The sequence below is a fragment of the Dunckerocampus dactyliophorus genome, chromosome 6, assembly GCF_027744805.1.
Source record: "Dunckerocampus dactyliophorus isolate RoL2022-P2 chromosome 6, RoL_Ddac_1.1, whole genome shotgun sequence".
NCBI classification, from domain to species: domain Eukaryota; kingdom Metazoa; phylum Chordata; class Actinopteri; order Syngnathiformes; family Syngnathidae; genus Dunckerocampus; species Dunckerocampus dactyliophorus.
Window position 1 is genome coordinate 20,611,302 of NC_072824.1, and position 21,175 is coordinate 20,632,476.

The window sequence follows — 21,175 nt, forward strand, 5'->3', positions numbered from 1 at the left end:
TTGAAAGGGAACTCAAATAGTCTTGATTGAGCACCGGCTAACTGTCTGCTCAGCTAGAATGGTGATGGTGGGTCCCGTAGCCAAACCAGTTGAGAATCATTGGACTAAAGAACAGCAACATGATGTCAGCTATGGGTTGTTGAGCACAACTACTCTGTACAGCATATACTGTAACACCGTACTGGCATGGAAAGATACGTTTATAACATTCTGAGATAAATTTTCGCCAAACTCATCCAAGCATGCCTTAATGGAGCTTTCTTTGTTCACTGGGCCTTAATCGTGCTGTAACAGACCAACTCCCCAAAGAGGCCCAAATGTAATTCTCTGGTCAGATGGCACTTTGTGGCATCTGACTGTGTCGAGTGAGCATCCGGTTTGACAAACGATTCCCACACAGTTGGAAGCATAGATTATTCCAAAATGTCCTTGTAAGATAAAGAATTAGGGTTTAGGTCTATCCTGACCCCGAACTGATTCATTAATTGATTTTAGAGGTGTGTCTCAATACTGTTGTCTATGTGGTTTATTGCCAGAGTGGGATTGATTTGATTGTGTGTGGGCGTTTATTGAAAAGTCTCATTGTACTGGTGCTGAGTGCTGTTGATTACAGTTCACTGACTCACAATTGCTGGACAAATTTTGTTTAATCACTGTCTACTTCGCTCTTTGTCTCTTTCACAGATTTATGTGGAACAGAGGGACAAGAGTCTTTAATTTTACGCTTGGCTAGGCCATATATACACACACACAATTCGTCCATTTTGCTTACCCTTAGTGCATATTTAATCTTTCCAAGTCTAGGGGTAGAAGTTGTGGCTTCACAATGAACCGGGACCGCACCCTATAAAGGAACGTGCCGCATAAATCTGCTAATCGGCATCCACGCCATTTCTGGTGTCTTGTGGCGCAATCTGTTGTGTAAGGCATAATTACAAAGGGTGTTGTGCATAAAACAGCGTCATGAAAGCATGCTGTAGCATCATCCTAATTACACACAGCCAGCTTGTGAGTAATGGGGGTGACATGCAGGACATCAATACAACCACTAGCTCCAGTAATAGAGAAGGAGATTGGTTTACTAGTAAGAGTCATGTAAAAAGAGCACACTGAGACAGCAATGCGATGGAAAAAAAAGTTTCCCCATAGATGTACTGTCATCCCCATAAATTGTTTTCCATAGATTGTTTGTAAATTTTCTAGAGAGGCAGAGTTTTAAGTAACATTTTAACATTTTAAACTCTCCTACAAGTGGGAAAGTTAACCACTACTATTAATAAGACATAAAAAAATAAGACTTGTTGATGTCAACATGTATGTATTTGTCATACTTGGCATGCATTTTGACCCTTGAATATACCTCAGAAGATGCTTTGTTGCACTACAGGTACGCATTTTGTTGCATTTCGCCGGTTTCAGTTTCGAGTTCAGTCTCTGAAATTGTATTTATTAAACCTTTATTTAACCAGGTGAAGTTTATTGAGATATAGAATCTCTTTTCCAAATGTGACCTGGCCAAGAGGCAGCAAAATTACAAATACAAATAATGCAAGTAAAAAAATGTTTTTTTTACAATGATATGCATTACAGTTATTGTCATTCTGTTCACTATAATAGATAATCATTTCATTACTACAATTATATGTGACTGTTTCAATGCAGTATTGTCATTGTGATCACAATCATAGTTCATCATTTCATGACTACTATTATGTGTGACTGTTTCAATGCAGCATTGTCATTGTGGTTGTTGGTATCATTTTGTCCTTTCCGTCAGGGTCTTTATAGTCGTCACAGACATTTATTTGTTGATGTAGTTCTGTATGTTTCTGTTGTTCTGTTATTGTTGTCACAACTGCTGTTGTCCTTGTCTCTTTTTTTGTCCCCCTCTTATTCCCCCCCCTTTTCTTTTCTCTTCTTCTCTGTCCCCTCCTGCTCCGGTCCGGTCGCTCCAAATTTGCTTAATAACAAGCATCTAAGTCAAATAAATCCTGTATAACAGGGGAAGTGTATATCACACTTCTCCCTGGCAGAGTAAATCTGTTCAGCACTTGAGGGCATTTAGATCTACAATTCTACCCGCTTTAAAGGTTGGACAGGACAGGGGTTAAGAAAAAAATAAAACAAAAAAAAACAAGTAAAAAACAGTAATACAAAAGTAAAATTATCGGGGATACGTTAAAAGAGTTTTAACATCTGATTTTAAAAAAGTGACAGCGCCCAATGCTTTCGAGTTCCTTAGTTTCAAAAATTTAAACTAAATTATCAAGCGGGATCAGGTCCACCAATTTTAATTCATTTTGCAGAGTGTCCCATGAAAAGGGAGCAGCAAAACGAAACGCCTTTTTCTCCAGTTCTGTGAAAACATGAAGGCAGTCAGAGTAAAATAGCCAGTGTGAAATGTTTCTTATGCTCCTGTGTTGAGGCACCAGCTTACGTTACTCCGGCTCGCCCTTCCCCCTGCAAATCCTCTTGCGTAGCGTGATGTGCACCTCCAAAACAATTTATCCTCAAAGATGATTATGGCTGTGATTGGTCAGCTTGTAGCACATTATTTCCTGGGGGTATTTGACTCGTTCAGAGGAAGTTCAGCTCACATTTGCAAAAGCCTTCTCCGATTTTGCAATGAAAATGACTGTTGCAAAGCATCGATTAATTCCAGCTGAAATAACACTCCCTCCTCTCTTTAATCATCATTGTTGACTCATGATGAAGGATGCTAACAAGCTAAATAGTCAACAAGAGTTGTGGTTGCTCACAAAGATGACATCACGTCACACAGCCCCAACCCTGATAAAGAGCTATAAAAGCATGGGTGTCCAAAGTGCGGTGGAGGGGTCATTTTCGGCTTGTGGCTTATTTTATTGGCTTACGCCACATTGTATAAATAAAATTCAGCAAACCCCCCCCAAAAAAACCCATTGTGCATTTATTAAAACTCAAAATCTGACGCCTAAGTCAGATTAGTAATGGTTTTAATTCTTCTGGAATACATCACCTTACAATTCACAGTTCCACATGTCCAAAAAGAGGTAGGAAGAAGCAAAAGATTGGCAGATTTCTCACGCAGCTCATTTTAAACAAGATTGGTTGAAAAACTTGGCCACCATCAAGCAAAACATATTTGCAGGGCCGTTGGCAGATCTTAGCAACTAATTGTCCATAAATCATTGAACATCTAATTATTATAAAAACCTAGAGGATATCTGTATTACACGTATGCTAGCATGTCTTACAAAACATTTTGCGCACAACCCATAGGGGGCACCACAAATGCGTTGACAGTCTGTTTTTCATTGAATGTGCTCAAAAAACCTTGTTGGTCCAAATGCTTAAGAATTTACCCCCTTGTCACAATTTATTTGGGTCTCTGTTGACTAAAAAAAAGTTGGCTGCTTCTAAGAGGTGGTGTAGCCTGTTTAAGATGGAGTTATTTCTATTTTTCGGCACTCTGTTGTCTTTCTTTTCCAACTAGACGACCGGCCAGTAATCGAAGAAAATGTTCAACCCTATGATTTGTTGTTTACCATTTCTGGGCTGCAAGACTTTGACCTTTGGGAAGGCAAATGGGACAAATGGGAAAATTGAGACGATGTATCATCCTCACATTGGTTTGATTAAAGAAAACTGACCTTTAGATTTATTATTGAGAAACTCTGGAAAGTCAGTGGAGACATATATTTTTTCTACAGTAACTGTGCATTCAGGTTAAGGTTAGGGCAAGGTGGTGGTTATGGAAAAATAAATTGTTTTTAAAGTTGGTATATTGAGTGCAGGCGGGCAATAGAACAAATAGACAGAGTGCAAGCCCATCTGCCATGTGATGGCCACATAGAGGACATACTTACAGTGCATTGGCTTTAAACATTGGTGGCGTATGGGACTATAACATGAGGGAACACAAGACCGCTGCTGACCTATGCCTTCTGTCTGCAGAAAGTGTACAAATTCTGTTTTTGTCTTCAGGGAGTGAACCAAGCAATAGTGCACAACTAATGTATGCATGAACATTTGCAGTGGCCGCAGCTTTAATCTACTCTTTTCGCTTTTTCATTCCTTCACGCAAACAAATCCTAATAAAAAATCTCATTCTGTAACTTGTACCAACCTGCTCCTTTCACACCTACGCATTTAGATCAGTTTCTTTCCACCTCTGTTCCTCCATTCGTCTTTCATTGATCCCGCCATTGTTGACCAGCTCAGTGTGAATAATGTATTCTATGTTCTGAGAGAGGCCAGACACGAATTAAGGTGCTGCACGGGCAGTGAGGGGAGGGGTTTGTGTGTGTGTGTGTGTGTGCTTCACGCCTTACCTAGTTCCTTTGCTGATCTGTTGCTTGTGGCACTTTCTCCTTTGTTGGAGTGCATGCATACACTCATGGGGCATACATAAGCACATTCACATGCATACTCATGCTACATGCATGTGCACAAACACAGTACACAGCCAAAGCATCCTTTGTTGCAGTCTCTGGCCACCCAACCATAAAGGTATTGCTCATGGCCTCTTGTACTGCCTAATAGACCCAATTACCGCATAGCCCTGCTGGAAAGCTCCATGGAGGTCGTGGCACTGACACTGTGCGGATATGCACATGTGCAATACAGCGTGTGAATACTGAGAGACAAGCATTCACCAAAGTTCTATTGTGTGTTGAAAATATTTGTCTTTTTAGGCAAAATATGGATTGTGCGATATACTGTATGGCACTGTTTCTCACAGCACAGTTGGATTTTAGCGGTAAAAACATCATCCGCTCCATGTAATTGATCGTGGCAGCGCGCCACTACAAAATAAAAGCCCCCGCACGTTAAAAATGATTTTTTTTAAACTTGAAAACAATGTTAAGTAATATTTTGTGCGAATGGATAGACTGTATCGCCTGTCTGCCTTGTTGGCACTTGCGCACTTAGACTTGCTTGCGCACGTCTGACCAGGTAAAAGTACGCGTCTTGTGTTGCTGTTCACTTTGTACCTTATCAGCGGGAGAATTGACAGGCGAAGGCAGCGTGCGTGATGGCTGGCGTCTCAATCTCATTCGACTTCGTGGCGTCTTTGTTTACACAATTCGCCTCTCACCGCCTCTCGGCCATAGCTCTCGGCGGCAGCTAGCTTATGTCGTTTTTGTCCCCTGACGGGCGAGCTACAAGTCACATTCATGCTAACTTACTTTTTCAAAGTGTCACTTCACAATCTTGATCTCACTTTTGGCTTGTCTTCAAAACACTAGAAGTCTGTCTAAGTTGTCCAACAGAAAAATCGTAAGGTATGCCAAGGTGGGTACATTATCTGTACTGACTCACCATCAAACTGGGTCTCTGTCAGTTATTTCATCAGCTATTATCAATGTTTTACCATGATAAAGTCGGTTGTACATTGAAGAAATGTATTGCAACTGATGAGGGGTAGGATTAAATAAGCTTTGCTTCTTCCGACTCCTTCTTGCACATGCAGAACTGTGAATTGTGTTATGTGATGAGCTCCACTGTAATTTGTGTGCATGTTCAAGATGAATTAAACCATAACCATGACCATAAAATGTATCTTTTTTTTTTAAATCATGTTTTCATTATCAGTAAAAGTACAGAACTGTATAACGAACGACTTTATGTACTTTATGCGACCCAAATGAGAATGAGTGGTATCGAAAATGAATGGATATTTTGCAGCGTTCACTGGTGTCAAAACAAAGAGACAAGTTTTAATGCAACATAACTGTAAACAGGATTTTATTTTAGGTGTCTGACACTACCTTAAACCCATTCAGAAAACGTAACATCCCATGTCTGTCATGTAGATCGAATTATTATTACTACGACTATTACGTAGAAGCATGAAAAAATGTAAATATTTAGTGTAGTATAGTAGAAGTGACGTAATCACGGGAAAAATAATGACTCGGTTGAGCAGCACACGTCTCTTCATTGAATAACACAACATTTAGTATTTGAATAAAAAAAATGAACATTTCTCTTACAAGGCGCAGTTTTCTCCGTGAGTGTGGTGGCGAACAAGATGGCTTTGTCGTGCTCCCCGTGGGTCGTATTTTCGTGAGATACTCCATCGTGCAAAGTGCAAGGTTGTCTCATCCACTTCATAAAAGCCAATGTGAGTCCACACTTTTGATTTCGCCTATGCTGGCGCAGCTTTCAGTTTAACTTAACCTCTCAAGTCCGCCATAACCTGGCATTGTTTGTTTCTTCTTCTTCCGCTTTTTTTTCTTCCTCTTTGGTTGGTGGAAGACGTTTATAGCGGCGGCTGTATTTTAATAATAATGAAAAAAACGCTAAAAGGCGAGAGCGTATCAATAATCCATGGTAGGTTTAGCAAAAATGCAAAAATGGGGAAGATGGAGCTGAAGGTACTCATGTGTAAAGAGAATAAGCTTGGATGTGGACATTGGACACCCCTTGTCTAGAGTTTCATACTTTGCACTTTGTTCATATACGGATGTTTGTGCCACATAGAAATGTGCAGCTTTCAAAATTCTATCGTTGCCAGTGTTATTTTTTGTATTTATTTGTGAATTTATTAAAACTAACATGTCTTACTTGTTGAGAGTAGGAGAGCATGTTATTTGAGTTGATTGGTCCTGATGTTTTGAAAACAAAATGTTCAAAATAAATACATAATAATGCGTGAAATAAATAATGCATAATACATACTTACATTGCGTATTGCAGTTTTTCTCTGTATAAAGTGTTTATTTGTCAAATGCATCCAGGTGGAATCACAGTGAAAAAAGCATATGTTCATTCATTCCACGAGATGTGACCTGACCTTAGTTTGAGGGAAGAGCTTCTGCCTATATCGGTATCGGTTGATATTGATATCGGAAATGAAGTGCTGCACAATATTGGTATATGGGATATCAGTGAGAAAGCCACGATTGAGCGTCTCTAGATAATAGGATGGGTGCACTCAAGACTAATTGCCGTTTTTCTGCAAGAGTGTCAAAGGTTAGATAATAGACATAAATACGATGATGTCATGGCACCACCTTAAAGTACTTGCAAAGTGCCCAGTCAGATTGTTCAGAAGTCGTCCTTATACGGTTCACAGCCCTAGGAGGACTGGTATCTGAGGTTTGCTATGCTATGCTGCGGTGCATCAACCTGCATTATAGTCCCCAATTCATTTCTTTCCTTCGTTCCTGCTCGGCAACAGCATTTCTCTGAATTTCTGAAGGAGTTGCAATTCCTAGACTTCTTCTGTGCATTTGTCAAAATCTGAAATAGAACGTCGGCAAAGGTTGTTAAGCATGTGAGTCCAAGGCTAAAGACATTTTTCAGAAAAATGTCTTTGCATAGACAACGCTATACAGCTGCCAATGTGAGTGCACACTGTGTCATTCCCATTAAGACACATTCACTTTTGGGTTGACCTTGGCGAGGTGAGTTTACATAGCTTTAGCGCAAGACAGCTACAGCTGGGCAACTGGTGGCAACTGGTGGCGCTGTCATTTAGAAACAAATAAAAGATGCACATAGTGATGGACAACAGAGCAATATGGAAGAGTACAAGGCATAAATAGAAAAGATAAAATGGACTAAGTAAATAAATGCTACACTGTACAGCAGGAATACAGCTGACAATTTCACAAGCTGAAAAGTGGAATCTGGCGTTTGTCAGTGAAATGGCGCCCGTTTAAACCAGTTGTCCTGGCATGAGATAAAGACTCAGCGTGGTGATAGACCATTATGTCATTATGGACTTTGATACCCTGCCACTTAAGGAGTCATTACATGGCAGAGAACACACAGGCGTACAAGTACATGCACACACATCCCTGCAAACACTAAAACAAGCAATCAGGAGCCAAAATGGCCTCATGGTTCTTGTCTGTGAGTGGGTTATGGGTATTCAAACAATCTGGAGGGTGCCATTATTCTCACAGTGCACCCCATATTCACTTCACATTATGGCTTTCTGTCACTGGTGTGAAAAATGGCTTGAGCTTAAGTTCAGTGAGCTCCAACAACCTCCCACTATCTCTTTGCTTTATCTTCTTTTTCTTGCTCTGTCTTCAGGACTTGGATGTCCAGCTGCCAGTGAGATGTGATTCCCTGGGGTTTCATTCCACTTTGACAAAGCAAAGCGTGCTGTAACAGGTAAGAACGGGACTGTGCGTTCTCTAAAGATTTGGACAGCATGCAGCTTTATTTTGCAGCAAAATGATTTTCAGATGCTCTCTAAAAAAATGGGCAGGTCCCTACCACAACATACACGAGGAATTTGCCAGAAATGCTGCTATGAAAAGGTTATATTTTGTTACAAAGACTGTGTTCTGTATTTCAGAGAATTTTTTAAAGTATTTTTTAAGTCCTGCAAAGTACGTTACTGTATTGGCCCTAATATAAGACAGTGTTTTTTTCCCTGCTAAGAAAAAGACAGGTTGTCTTGTATTCATGGTATAGTGATTCATACATGCAAAAGTCGTAGTTTTTCTTCCTGTCACTCACACACACCACTGACCTGGAGGAGGAGTTATAATGCTAAAACATAATGGTGATCAGTGACAACATTTTTGTCAAACTTCTTCAGGTGAGTTCAACTACTGTATAACACGTACATTTAGGCAGTCAAATGATTAACATTTTTAATTGGAATAATCACAGTTTTCAAATTAATCGATCAGGATTAATCATTTGCAAAAATGGCTGAAATACGGCAATTTTTACTTTATTTTATTAACATAAAGATACATGACAGGGCACGATTATATACCATATTTTCCGGACTATAAGTTGCTCCGGAGTCGAACGAGCCAAAAATGCACAGCGAACACAATGAAAAATGCAGCAGAAACTTTCTTTCTGTTGCTCGATTACTGTTTTTGGCTGCTCATTTCAGTACAGCTTGTAATCTGCAGATTATTATTTTCTTTTTGGGGGCATTTGTGTTCCGTCTTTCTCAGTTGTCTTTATAAGCTGTGAACTGGCATGCAGACGGAACCACGTGACACTCCATACCATAGAAGAAGAAAGAATAGATAGCGCATAAGTCTGTTGTCTTTCGCTTACGAAGTGGAAATACTACTGCGGGTCATTATGGAGTATAAGACAACAAAATATCAGGAGAATGTTGACTGAGGTGAGTCATGTCCGTCGAAATATTCAGATATTATGTTGGCTTGTCTTCAAAGCTCTGACGGCGACTAGGCGGTGGTGGGTCAGTGATGTCATTGTACTTGTATTGCCTGTATACACGGTAACGATGATTTTCAGGTTTTCCCACTCTGGAAGCCGTTTTCAAAAAATAACATTTCAGCTCACACAGAACGCCGTTCCCGTGTGGATGAGAGAATACTCTGAAATGTATGAGAAAATACTTGTTTCAGTGTGGATAGCCCCTCAGTTGTCTTTATAAGTTGATGTTTACATTGTAAATGTTCAGTGGTACAGGAGTGATAGGAGTAGCAGATACTGGCACATAAGCCCTGTCACTGTGAAAAAAAACATATATAAGTCGCTCCGGAGGACAAGTTGCAGGACTAGCCAAACCGTGCAAAAAAGTGCAACTTACAGTCTGGAAAATACGGTATACAGTATTTGTATGTATTAACAGCTCAACTGGAAATTGAAATCAAGCTAAAAGATCTGAAAATCTATTTACCTAACACTAGTCTCATTAGTAGTAGCAGGCCAGTTGAATCACACTTTAATTCACACTTTTATTATGAGCAATGGGGGGGGGGGGTTGCGTTCAAAGAGTGTATTTTCTGGGATTTCCGAGTAGCGGCGAGCACATTTAAATGCTGATAAGAATATTCACTTCCTGTTTTTCTTTGACTTTCTGTTTCTTTAGACATACACGCATCATAAAGGTGTTGCTGTGATATTCGGATTTCCGAGTGTCAATTAATGTACCTTACGATAGTTCGAAACGACGTGTTTGTGAGATGGAGATACTGTAACTAGACGCTGCTGGAATTGCACTGCTGTTGATGTGTTCCGGTCAAAATAGTTATGAAAGAGCATGAGACTCTGTGGGGACACGACACCGTGCCTCCGGTGTGACTTGTGCATGCGTTAATTACACCAAAAATGTGGACATAATCAATTAAATAAATTAGTGCCGGCTGTTAAAGCATTATTCTTGACAGCCCTACCAATTACACGGCATTACATTGGGTAAATTCCTTAAAAAATTGTGAAAGCAGTGCAGCACCTACCATCATTTTAAACTCAGCCGAGATGATAAGTCACAGTGCTCTCCCATGTACAGCGTAGGCCCGAGGCATAGTCACGAATATATACCCACGCACCTGGTGTACTTATTTTTTGCAAAACCCACTGTATGCATGATGATGATTTTTTTTTTAAGGACCTAAATTTGACCCATTGTTCTCTCTGGGGATTTCTGGGTTCCATCTGTGCCAGAAAATGCCCTAATTGGCACGACAAATGTGTCCTCTTAGACTGGTAATGCAATCAGATGTGACAGTGTGATGGGAGAGCACACAAAATAGCGTGCAATGTGCAGAGGTTGTTCCAGAGTTACATCCAATAGAAGAGTCTAAATAAGCGGATTTTCCATTCTCCCTCCCACCCCACTCTACTGGAAATGATAGCGGGTTAGGCCTCATTTAGGTGAATCAACTCAAGTTATTTTATTGTAAAATAAGAATACAGGTCAGTTTGAATAAAAGCTATGTCTGACACACAGAAGCTAGACCATGTGGAGCTCAGACACCCAGGCAATAAATGTTCATTAGTTTTTAACTCTTGGAAGTAACTCAACCTATTTGGTAATTGGTCACAGATGTTTGAGGCGCCTGCTTGCAGATGTTGAAATGACCACGTTCATCGAGTAAAGGCTGTATTCCATTATTCTGTATATGATCTGGAAGCGGGTAACGGAGCATGTAAACATGTCAAGTCAGGTCCAGGACCAACGTTACAGAACATACAAACAACAATATTGGTTTCATTCCAGTCAGTCACTGATGTCACTGATGTGGCTTAAAGGCATCAATGGGAGTTAAAGCGCAAACACAGACCTTCATCTGCCCACGAAGTCACGCAGTGCAACTTATTTACAGTGTATTTACTAGCTGAGCGAGGCCTGTAAAATGTCAAATTTACAAGGGCCTTTTTAATTAGAAATACCGTCTTCTGGAATCGGGCCCGATGAACTGCACATTCAATTTATTGACGACGGAGGAGGATGCAGCTCTATGAGTATCTCGACAGACGGGCTTCAAATCCCTGTTGACATGTTTTTTCTTTATATACTGTACTATTTTGGGTATAAAGAAAGGTGATTTTCTTTTGAATTATTTGCTGGTGAAGGTCACCTGCATTCTTGAGATTTGTTGATCTAAACAGGTTGGTTGGTCATGATACATTAATGTATGTCAATGCATGAGTACTACATACAGATTGAGTATACATGCACTGTATGCATGCTAGTTTCCTCACGGACATGACACAACCTCTACCCAGCCCGAGATAGATGAGCCCGCCCTGTGAAGCTGTGTAGGCTTCACTACACAGCTTCAAACACAGCCTGTCGGCTTACTGCCAGTCAGCAACAGATGTGGGAGCTGTTAGTTTGATCATTTTGCTTTTAATAGGTGAGTGGGCTAACCTAGCGTGTTGTTGCTATTAAAATGTGACTGTCATGCTAGCAGTGCACGTCACATGCTGACGCTATGCTCGTGTTAATAATGTTTGTGTCTTGCCCCATTCAAGTGGGTTCAGTGCACAATAGCGCCTCTCGTAGCCACACGTGTGTGGACCAACACAGCTATTTAGCAATAAAGCTACATACCTGTAGATGCAAAACGGCATGTTCCCATTAGGCATTACTAACATAGCTTTTTAACTGTCTAAATTCCAGCATCAAGGCTAGACACGCTTCCAATACGCTATTGTGGGACCTCTGAGACTAAAATATTATTACCTTTGTGAAGACATAATTTATGATATAGCTCTTGTATCGGCTCTCATTAGATGCAGGTGCGGGTGTACCAAATGAAATAACTATAAGTGTATAATGATAATAATAATGTGTTGCCAGTGGTGGGCAAACTTTTTGACTTGTGAGCCGCATTGAGTTAACTAAATTGGCCGGGGGCGCCAGACTACATATTTGACACACACACAAGCACACACACACGCACACACACGCACACACACTATTTTACTCTTATAATTCTGACAGTCCTGGAATTATTTATCTTATTTTAACTGTAAAAGTGTCATACAATCTGCTATACATGTCCTTGTGTCCTTTTTTTTCAGAAGCGCTTTAAACATCAGACCACATCAAACCACATTTTACAGTTTTTTTGTTTGTTTTTTTTACTGAATAAAACACCCAGAATGTATATGAATAAAGGATGTGCGATGTACAATATGAACTAGGAACGATAAAACATTGACTATTGAAGAGTATGTGAACATCCCTCCTTTTTTACTTCCCAGACAGTGCAGTGGGTAGCTTCAGTTGTGTGCCACATACTGTATGTGTTGACTTGTGTTTGTTTGGCACCCTGGGTGAGGTCGTTGTCTGGATGGCTGCATGTGAAAAGCTACTAAAAAAGGTTTGCTCAGATTGACTCTGACTACTTGCAAGTCATGTTGCCAGCTTGTTTGCCCACCCCTGGTGTATGCCTTAAAGCACTAGTATCAAACTCAGGCCCGGAGGCCAAATCCGGCCCGCGCTGCAATTTCATCCGGCCCGCGGAACTGTTCGGAAAATAGAATTGAGCTGGCCTGCTTCATGGACCTTATCAAACAAAGTGCTTACAGCGATCTGAGTTAGTAAGTGATTTCTCTGGTATAAACTACTGCTCTGGCATTTTGATTTTAAAAGTGGAAACAATATTGTGTATTGCACGAAATTCAGAACCACTCTTAATAAGGGTGCCAGATTCAGACCAAAAGTCCAAATAATTTAACTGTGCATGACTAAAAACGGCAGCACTTTGACTATTGCACCCTGTCTTTACAGAGATCATTTGAACCCTCCTGTTGTCTTCATATTCTCTATACACACCGTGTTCCCCGGGCCTAAATGACCCATCTTCGTTAAAACCCCAATATTAGCAGCTTAATTGAATTTGAAACACCAAACCTTCGTTTGTTTGAAGAAACAACTTGTCATTCACCACAAATTGTGTGAATAGTTGAGTTTTCCCTCTTCAAGTGGCAGGAAGACTGCATTATTTCATCAGTGATTAGTATCAGTGTCACAGAAAACAGTCAAAGAAATTCAAAGTCAAAGAAAGCTTTTATTACAAATATGAAAATAAATTACCTCTAAATGGAACCAGTTGCTCATCCACTGCTACGTCAGGCCCTGGGTTGTAGAGGTAGGGCAGCCGCTCCACCCACTTGTCCCAGACCTCTCTTATTGCTGCAAGTTTGTCTGTCACACGTCTTGCCGGTCTTGACTCCCGGTTATCAAATCGTAGCAGTCTTGAGTAAGTGTGAAAGAGTTTGAGTGCCATTGTGGCTCAGAAAATTGGCCTTCCACTCTCTGCATCGCATAGACTAGCTGCAGCTTCACCTCAGGACCTGTATACACCTGCTAAGATTAGCGGCCCCAAGTAGGCATGCAGGTCCAGCTGTCTCCGTATTTGCGAAAACCCTCCAGATTTGACATCTCCGGGATTATTTTTCTATTGCTGGTGTGATTAACAGGTAGAATGTAGAGACAATGTCATGGGCATGAGAAACGTCATACCTTGTGTGTCCTGGGGTCATCCTGATGACATTTTGTTCTGCCACCCTGTCATGTTTGCCATATGCTGCCAAGGACCATGTTATTTTGTCGTCTTTTAGCTTCAGGGATGTCTTCTTCTTCTGAGGATGATTCATCATTCTCTGGGTTGTATTCTTCTTCTTCTGATACATCCTCTACTTTCTGAGTTTTCTTGCTGGACATCTGAAAAAAATCAGCTGTAGAGCCTGTTCAGTGTTATAACACGCACTCATGGCTTCAGCACAGAGATAATGTGGGGTACTGTCATCTGCAGCACCTACAGTATATAGCCTCTGGGACTCCACAGACAAAGGGGCAATATTGTTACATTTGGGTCAGATCAAAGGCAGTGCAGTCCACGAGAGGTCCACCTGTCTTGTCTTGTTGACGTCTGTTACTGATTAATCTGAGACAGAACCAAAACATTCTTATATTCTGCAGTGTGTAACTAACTGACTGTGATTTCAACTCAATTTGACTGTCGGGTCATTTTGACCCGAAGACGATCTTTGTACCTTTTATTGTACAGCGTACATGGAAATGTGAATAAAGGCAACAATTCACTTTTTCTAATGTTGGGGTCAATCTAGGAAAAGTCATCAAATTTCAACTTGAAAAAGTATTGTTAAGGGAATTATTAGTCGTATATCCGCGGACTATCAGAAAGTGCAAATTTCAAGCAGGAATGAATGGACACAAAAAATTCACATTTACCCCACTCTAATGTAAAAAAAATGTCCGTGTGGGTGGGGGGTATTGTCCACCTCGGCTCACAACCTAAAGTAGGCTTTGAGTTTTGGCCTCGTGTGCGATTGAGTTCGACACCCCTGCCTCAAAGGAAAACTGCACTTTTTTGGAATTTTGCCCGTCATCCACAATCCTGATGTGAAACATGACCACACGTCTTCCTCTTTTCTGCGTGTTCTGAAGAGAGAAAAACTGGCACCTATTTGGACTAAAAACCCTGAAAAAAAACCCTCCAAAAGTGTTCTATTTACATAACTGACTTGTATACAAACCAAGCTACAGCGACATTGTTATTGTAGCAGCTACTATTTTTCTGGTGTAGTCATGCAGCACCTCACACCACTACTGAGCGCTGTTCAAAACAATGCGATAGGACACCAATCTGTACTGACTAGGAGACAAGAACAAGTATATGAACAACTACGAATAGACAACCAAATTATCTGTAAAGTATTGGCCCACATCCCATGTTTTGTTTGTACACGGCTAGATGGCCTGTGTTGTGATATCATGTGCTATGTACTGCATGTATCACAATCAATATCATGGTGACTTATTTGATGGACATTCGTCCGTCTGGTCTTTTCCAGTTTATTTTGGGTAGGTGGAAAAATGTTTCTATCACTGCAGGGTTTGTTATAGAGTTAACGATTCTTCGTTCATTGTGATGCAATCTCTTGGGGTAATGTCCTCCTCGCCATACACACGAAGCATTTCCATGGATGGTAACACCGTCCATTTCTGTTGACATGGTTTGACAAGCTCCACATTTACCCCACCTTGTCATGCCGGTGTAATGACTTGCCCCCCATCTGCTACCTTTGAATTTTCGCTCTCTCTTCAGGCGGGCTCAGCTTCTAAAACCTATAGCTCATCCTCCGCATATTCAGGTTCAAAAAGATAAGATTCTGGATCCTCATTCGTGCTAAAGTAGTCGTCGGCGACGGATCTCACAAAGTCTGCCATGAATAGCAGGAACAAACAGACGCGCTTGACACGTTGCGGTTGTTGACGGAAGTAGCACTCGATGTGAAATCAATGCGCCCTGGAAAGAAGTCCGGTAATGTTTAAAATGATCAAAATACGGCAAAATACTGTAAGTATCACATATCATCATGAATGTACCTGTTGTGCATGCTCACAGCAGGTATATACAACGATAAAACATTGTTGGAGGTTTTTTAGAGGGCTTTATAGTCTAAATAGGTGTGTCCCATAACATACATTGTTAGCTCCCTCATGCTAACTGTTTTTCCTCTCTTTAGAATGCACAGAAAAAGGAAAGGCATGTCCTCACATAAGGATTGTGGATGGCAAAATTCCCCAAAAAGTGCAGTTTTCCTTCAATGCACTTCCTGTCCGGCGTGTCACCCCTCGTGTTTCCCTTTCTACCTCTCACATGAGGCGGGATGGCTCTTTTGAAATCTAATTCAGCGATATCAAGGTTTCATTTCACAAAGACAATGAGACAAAGAAAGAACAACCGGAAGCGGGACATATCAGTCGTCATGTGGGGATGTGTGGCAGGCAGGTGTTTCCCGCTCTGTGTACGCAATTACGCAAACGTCTTTTGGCGCATTACCAGTGAGAGAGCCCACTTAAACGGTATCAGTTTCTTTGGTGAAAGGAATGATTGCATCTTATCAGATTTTTTTCTGAATAACAATGTGACCTTGTGGAAAAGAAATGTAAGTTACTAATGAGGTCCAGTACAAGAGCGGCATTAAAAGGTCAGCCTTTACTAAGATAATACGGCTCACTTTGATTGACACTTTCACATGTATTAGTTTAACAATGTGTTTATTATTGTGGTTTACAATGGTGTTAACTGCTTCATGCTGAGAGCCATTTCTAATTAACCTAATGTAGTGGCCAGTGAATGTATATTAGCATTGGCATGACATTATTATAATTCAAAAGGCCAGCTCTCGCAGTCCTTACACATATTTTATTGGATCTGTCTCTCTCACAGACACACACACACGCACACACACGTAAATGCTCATTTGCTCCCCTGCCAGCAGCCCCTAATAATACAAGCTTATTGTTCAGTAATGTGACCTTTGCCTTGAGTAGAGAGGCCTTTGTCCTAAAACAATAGGCTCCATATTGCAAAGCCTGCCAGTCAATGCCGTCCCTCCAGCTGCTGGAGGAAGGGGTACAGATTGTGCAGGGTCTAAGTTGAAGGCTTTGAGGCAAGAACTTGTGGTGTGTGAGTGTGTGAGTGTGTGTGTGTGTTGTCTGCATTGTTTGTTTCTGTATGATGCAAGCCTGTTCTCGAGAATTAGCAGATGGGCCAGTGCAATTAGAATCAGCCATCTTGTACACAGACACACACATGCACAGTCAGGATTCTCACAGAGAAATATGCACAGAAACACTATGCACATAGCAGATGTTGCTGAAAAATGACACCTGACAGATACTGTGATGGAGGTGGAAACTTGGGAGTGAGTTAGAGTAAAAATATAAGCCAGTCGATCAATCTTTGTCTGGCTGTGCGTCTGTCTACAAATAGGAAGACATGAATATGTATTCTGTACTCATTACAGCGCTCCCAAGGTTATTTTTTGACTCACGTTGTTGGAGTAGGTCTGTAAAAAACGGCAGCTCATTCTTGTCATACAGAAGCTCTTCCGACTAGCATTTGCAGAAGGTCAACAATAACAGCAGTGCAGTGATGTTATATAGATGATCTTTGACTAACGTTTTTGTAGAAGGCCCTTAAAAACAGCAATGCGCTGCTGTCATATAAGTGGATATTTGACTCGTGTTTTTTCAGTTTATTCTTAAAAATAGCACAGATATCTTGTCATATAGATTTTTTTGCTATTTGTTTTGCAGTAAGTCCTTAAAATCGGGAGCATGGTCCTGACATATGGAGGATGTTTGACCAGCATTTTTGTAGTACAGTAGGATCTTGAAAACAGCCGTGTGCTCCTGTCACATTGAGGATCTTTGACTAGCTTTTAGCTGTGTCCACGATTGGCCAGGATTGGCTCCCTCTGGAGCTCCCTCTGGTGGACACGGGCAGCTGAATGAATCATCGCGGTGCCCTAGCAGCTATGGCCAATGCATTGCTTTGATGGGAAGCAATGCATGATGGGAAGAAGTTAAAATATTTGTTGTTTTTTTATTCTAAACTTGTATTGGTACTTGTCTTGTATATTTCTTATCTTCCTTTTGAGTGCTAAGTTGCTGTGTGGTGATTTTAGCATTCTTTCTAAGATGACACCATGAGTCACACTGTTACATAGAGTAATGACCTCCTGCAGTTTCCTATTGATTGATGAGCTTGTTGTGAGTTTCCTCAGAGCTCATGATTGGCTCCTGTCAAATAAAAAGCTACCTGGTCCTCAGGGACTTGTGTGCGTGCTACAATATCCCATTTTATGACTTGGACATGTAGCTTTATAGTCTGTTTATAGTGGCCCTTGCATTCTTTCATTTCTTAGTATGTGGCCCTTGGTGGAAAAAGTTTGGACACCCCTGGCATAAGACATACAGGTTTCACTATTATGACTGCTTCAACATCCCCGATGTCAGCAGTGAGAGGGTCCACCAACACTGCGCCAATCCCTTGAGCTATTGCAGAGGACAAACTGAGCAGAAATTGGATGATTGAATAAATAATTTATTGACTTCAGAAATAGGCCGCACGGTGGTCTAGTGGTTAGCATGTTGGCCAATACAGTAACAGTCTGGAGATCGGGAAGACCTGGTTCGATTCTCCCTTGGGCATTTCTGTGTGGAGTTTGTATGTTCTCTCCGGGTTTTGTCTGGGTACTCCGGTTTCCTCCCACATCCAAAAACATGCATGTGCCCTGCGATTGGCTGATGACCAGTCCAGGGTGTACCCCGCCTGTCGCCCAAAGCTGTAATGGGCTCCAGCATGTCCCCGCAACCCTAGGAGAAGCGGTATAGAAAATGGATGGATGGACTTCAGAAATAATGAGGTATTGTCAACAAGTCAAAATCCAGGTTTCGAGATTTCCAGGGGCCACCAAGCGTCTCATAAAAACGTACTTTTATTTTTTTTATTTGATTTAAAGTACATATTACCATGTTAGTCTTAATTCATGTGCTTAAAACTACATCAAAATGCGTAATCTATCATGATCGTTTCCACTGCTCCCCCCTTCATTCTCCTGCAGTGGACTATTCCATGTTACTGCACATGTGCAGATTCATTCAGGAAAATGGGAGCAAAACAAACTTGTTGGTGCGGTTTGGAGAAAACTGATGCGGAGTGACCCCAGTGAGGCGCAGAAGAGAGGACGTCGAGCGGAAAACAGATTTGATCAAAACTACCGAAGGTAGACAGCCAGGAGAATGCAGTAGTTTTAGGGATAAAGCTGAGAGTGACGCTCTTCATCAAAGATGTGAGTATTAAAGCGGTAAACAATTACATGTTGCTTCTTATTAATTAGAGTAAAAGCGTTGAGATGATTTACTTGTCCGGTAATAATAATCCTCCAGGAAGATTTTAAGGACTTTATCTAGCTCAGGAAATATGAGAATGTTCTCATATTCACACTTGTTTGTGGATGATAAACAATAACATTCTATTTTTTTTTTCCTGCGGGACACATGGCAATGTAACTGGCTTGACATAAAAATGCCCTAAATTACTGTACATACTTGCCTTTTGTAAAAGCTCAAATCAAAATAAACCAAAAAAGACTTTTGTCAGTGCAGTACGAGGATGCGGACGGCCCCGATGACTGGGTTTGCCTTGTGCCCCCAAATGGCTAAATACGCCAATGCAGCTAGGACATCTACAGTAAGTGTTCCATCTCTACATTAGCTCTCACTGGGCTTGTATTGACCTGCAGTAACAGATAGGCTCGCAGGAAATGAGCTTGGAACTGAAAGGTCATGCTTTGGAATCCTCCTTGTACAGCGGCTGTGAAAATCTTGGCACTTGAAATCCCTCAACAGCTACAATCAGGGCTTTGACCTCACCGCACTTAACCTTTTGTCATTCCAGCAGAACATTTCGGTGGCCAACAGCGCGAGGGAGCGGCAGCTTTTCCTGAGCAGCTCCCACGTGCGACTGTGATAAAAATGTGTGAGCGCCATCCAACCTTTTGCTTCTTCTCAAAACCTACTCCCCCTCAGTCAGTCATGCAACAAATTTTGGTCAATAACCCAGCCTAAATGAGGTTCATGACTTGGGAGCTTATAATCATGTGTTGTTTTGGCTTTGAAGTCCAACTCTGAATGTGAAATGTAGACGGTGGTGCACAGAAATCTGTTTTGGTATACTGGATAGTCTCTGATTTGTTCATAGTTTTTATTTTTTAATTCAAACAATACAGTATTTATACAAACTGTATTGACCCAAACATGAGACGGTATTTTTTTTTCTGCCAAGTCTGATGAAGACAGGTCTCTTTGTATTCGATGTCTGATGGATGGAAATTTGCAACAATTTTGATACGCTTTCATTCGTAATTGTTTTATATTATTGGTTGAAAAAGTGTAATATTGAGCCAGTTGCATGTAGTCCCTCTACTGTAACTGTACCGTTATTAGTTTATATAGTGGTAATAGTACTGTAAAAAAAAAAAGAGTGAAAAAGAGTGAAAAAACTGCCAAATGTTGGCTGTGACTTCATATATAATGGCAATTCAAGCAACGTTAAAAGTGTATTTACCCTGAAAAAGTGCTCCAAACTGTACAACCTCAGGTAAAGGTTCGACTGTCGTCGATACTTGAGTCATTGCAAGAAGACCGGCTTGTGTTGATCCTGTTTGCTTTGTTCATTGTTGATGTGATGATCCCCTCAATGTGTCTGAGCATCCTGTTGACTGTGCCAAAGATACCAGCCTGTCCCCTGTGGAGCCTTAATTTCCCTCCAAGGATCGTGACAATGCACTGGCGGAGCAAACACACATCAATGCCTTATTGAACATGAATACACTGCCACCTGGGTGAGGCACGCGGTGCTCCATCACACACACACACACACACACACACACACACACACACACACACGCACACATACAAACATACACTTGACAATAGGGAAATGGCCTTCAGAGAGGCCTTTTGTCAACAACTTGGAAGAGAGCATCTATTTAGCGCTCACTGTATTCCTTGAAGGATGCAGCATCTTATTTGTGAAGTGCCTGTGTGAAACAAAACAAGCGAGTTCAGTTTCACTCCCTCTTCCCTGCTGTTTCTCCTCCTTTTGTGTTGCACCGCTTTCACTTCCGATGCTTGCTCATTGGGCAGAGTGTAATGTGAAGAAGTAGCATCGTGACTTGAGACTGATTAGAAAATAGTTTCAAATCAATGTTTAAAAAAAAAAAAAAAAAAATCAAGTCAGTATGCACGCTGCATTTGGGTATAAAATATGCAGACGCCTCATCCAATTCAATTCACTGCCTAGAATTACTCCTGACTGGGAATGAGCGTTCAAGACCTCAAACCGCTCACTGCATAGGCGATTAAAGTTTGATCACAAATTCTTGCACAATTAAACATTGATAAACACGGAGTGTACGTACTGTTACACAGCAATTCTCTTTCATTGTGGGTTCAACACAATAAAAAGATATTTCATGATATGTGTTCCTGGTGAAATATTAAAAATGATCATTCTCTCCTTCTGTGCATGACAAACGGCAAGCATTCACACCAAAAATCAAAAAATGAATTAGTGACATTATTTTTTGTGTTTATTTTCTTATTTTCCAGGCAATGAAA

The 21,175-nt window shown here is 41.0% G+C and overlaps 1 protein-coding gene across 15 annotated transcripts in view; it reads left to right on the forward strand.

Annotated features, from left to right (window-relative positions):
- Nucleotides 1–21,175, forward strand: part of adgrl3.1 (adhesion G protein-coupled receptor L3.1) — a 194,045-nt gene that overhangs the window by 19,549 nt on the left and 153,321 nt on the right. For all 15 annotated transcript variants that reach the window (XM_054778917.1, XM_054778902.1, XM_054778901.1 and 12 more), the window contains exon 2: nt 8,032–8,112. The gene's annotated coding sequence lies outside the window, so the exon portion shown is untranslated. The remainder of the gene's footprint in view (nt 1–8,031; nt 8,113–21,175) is intronic.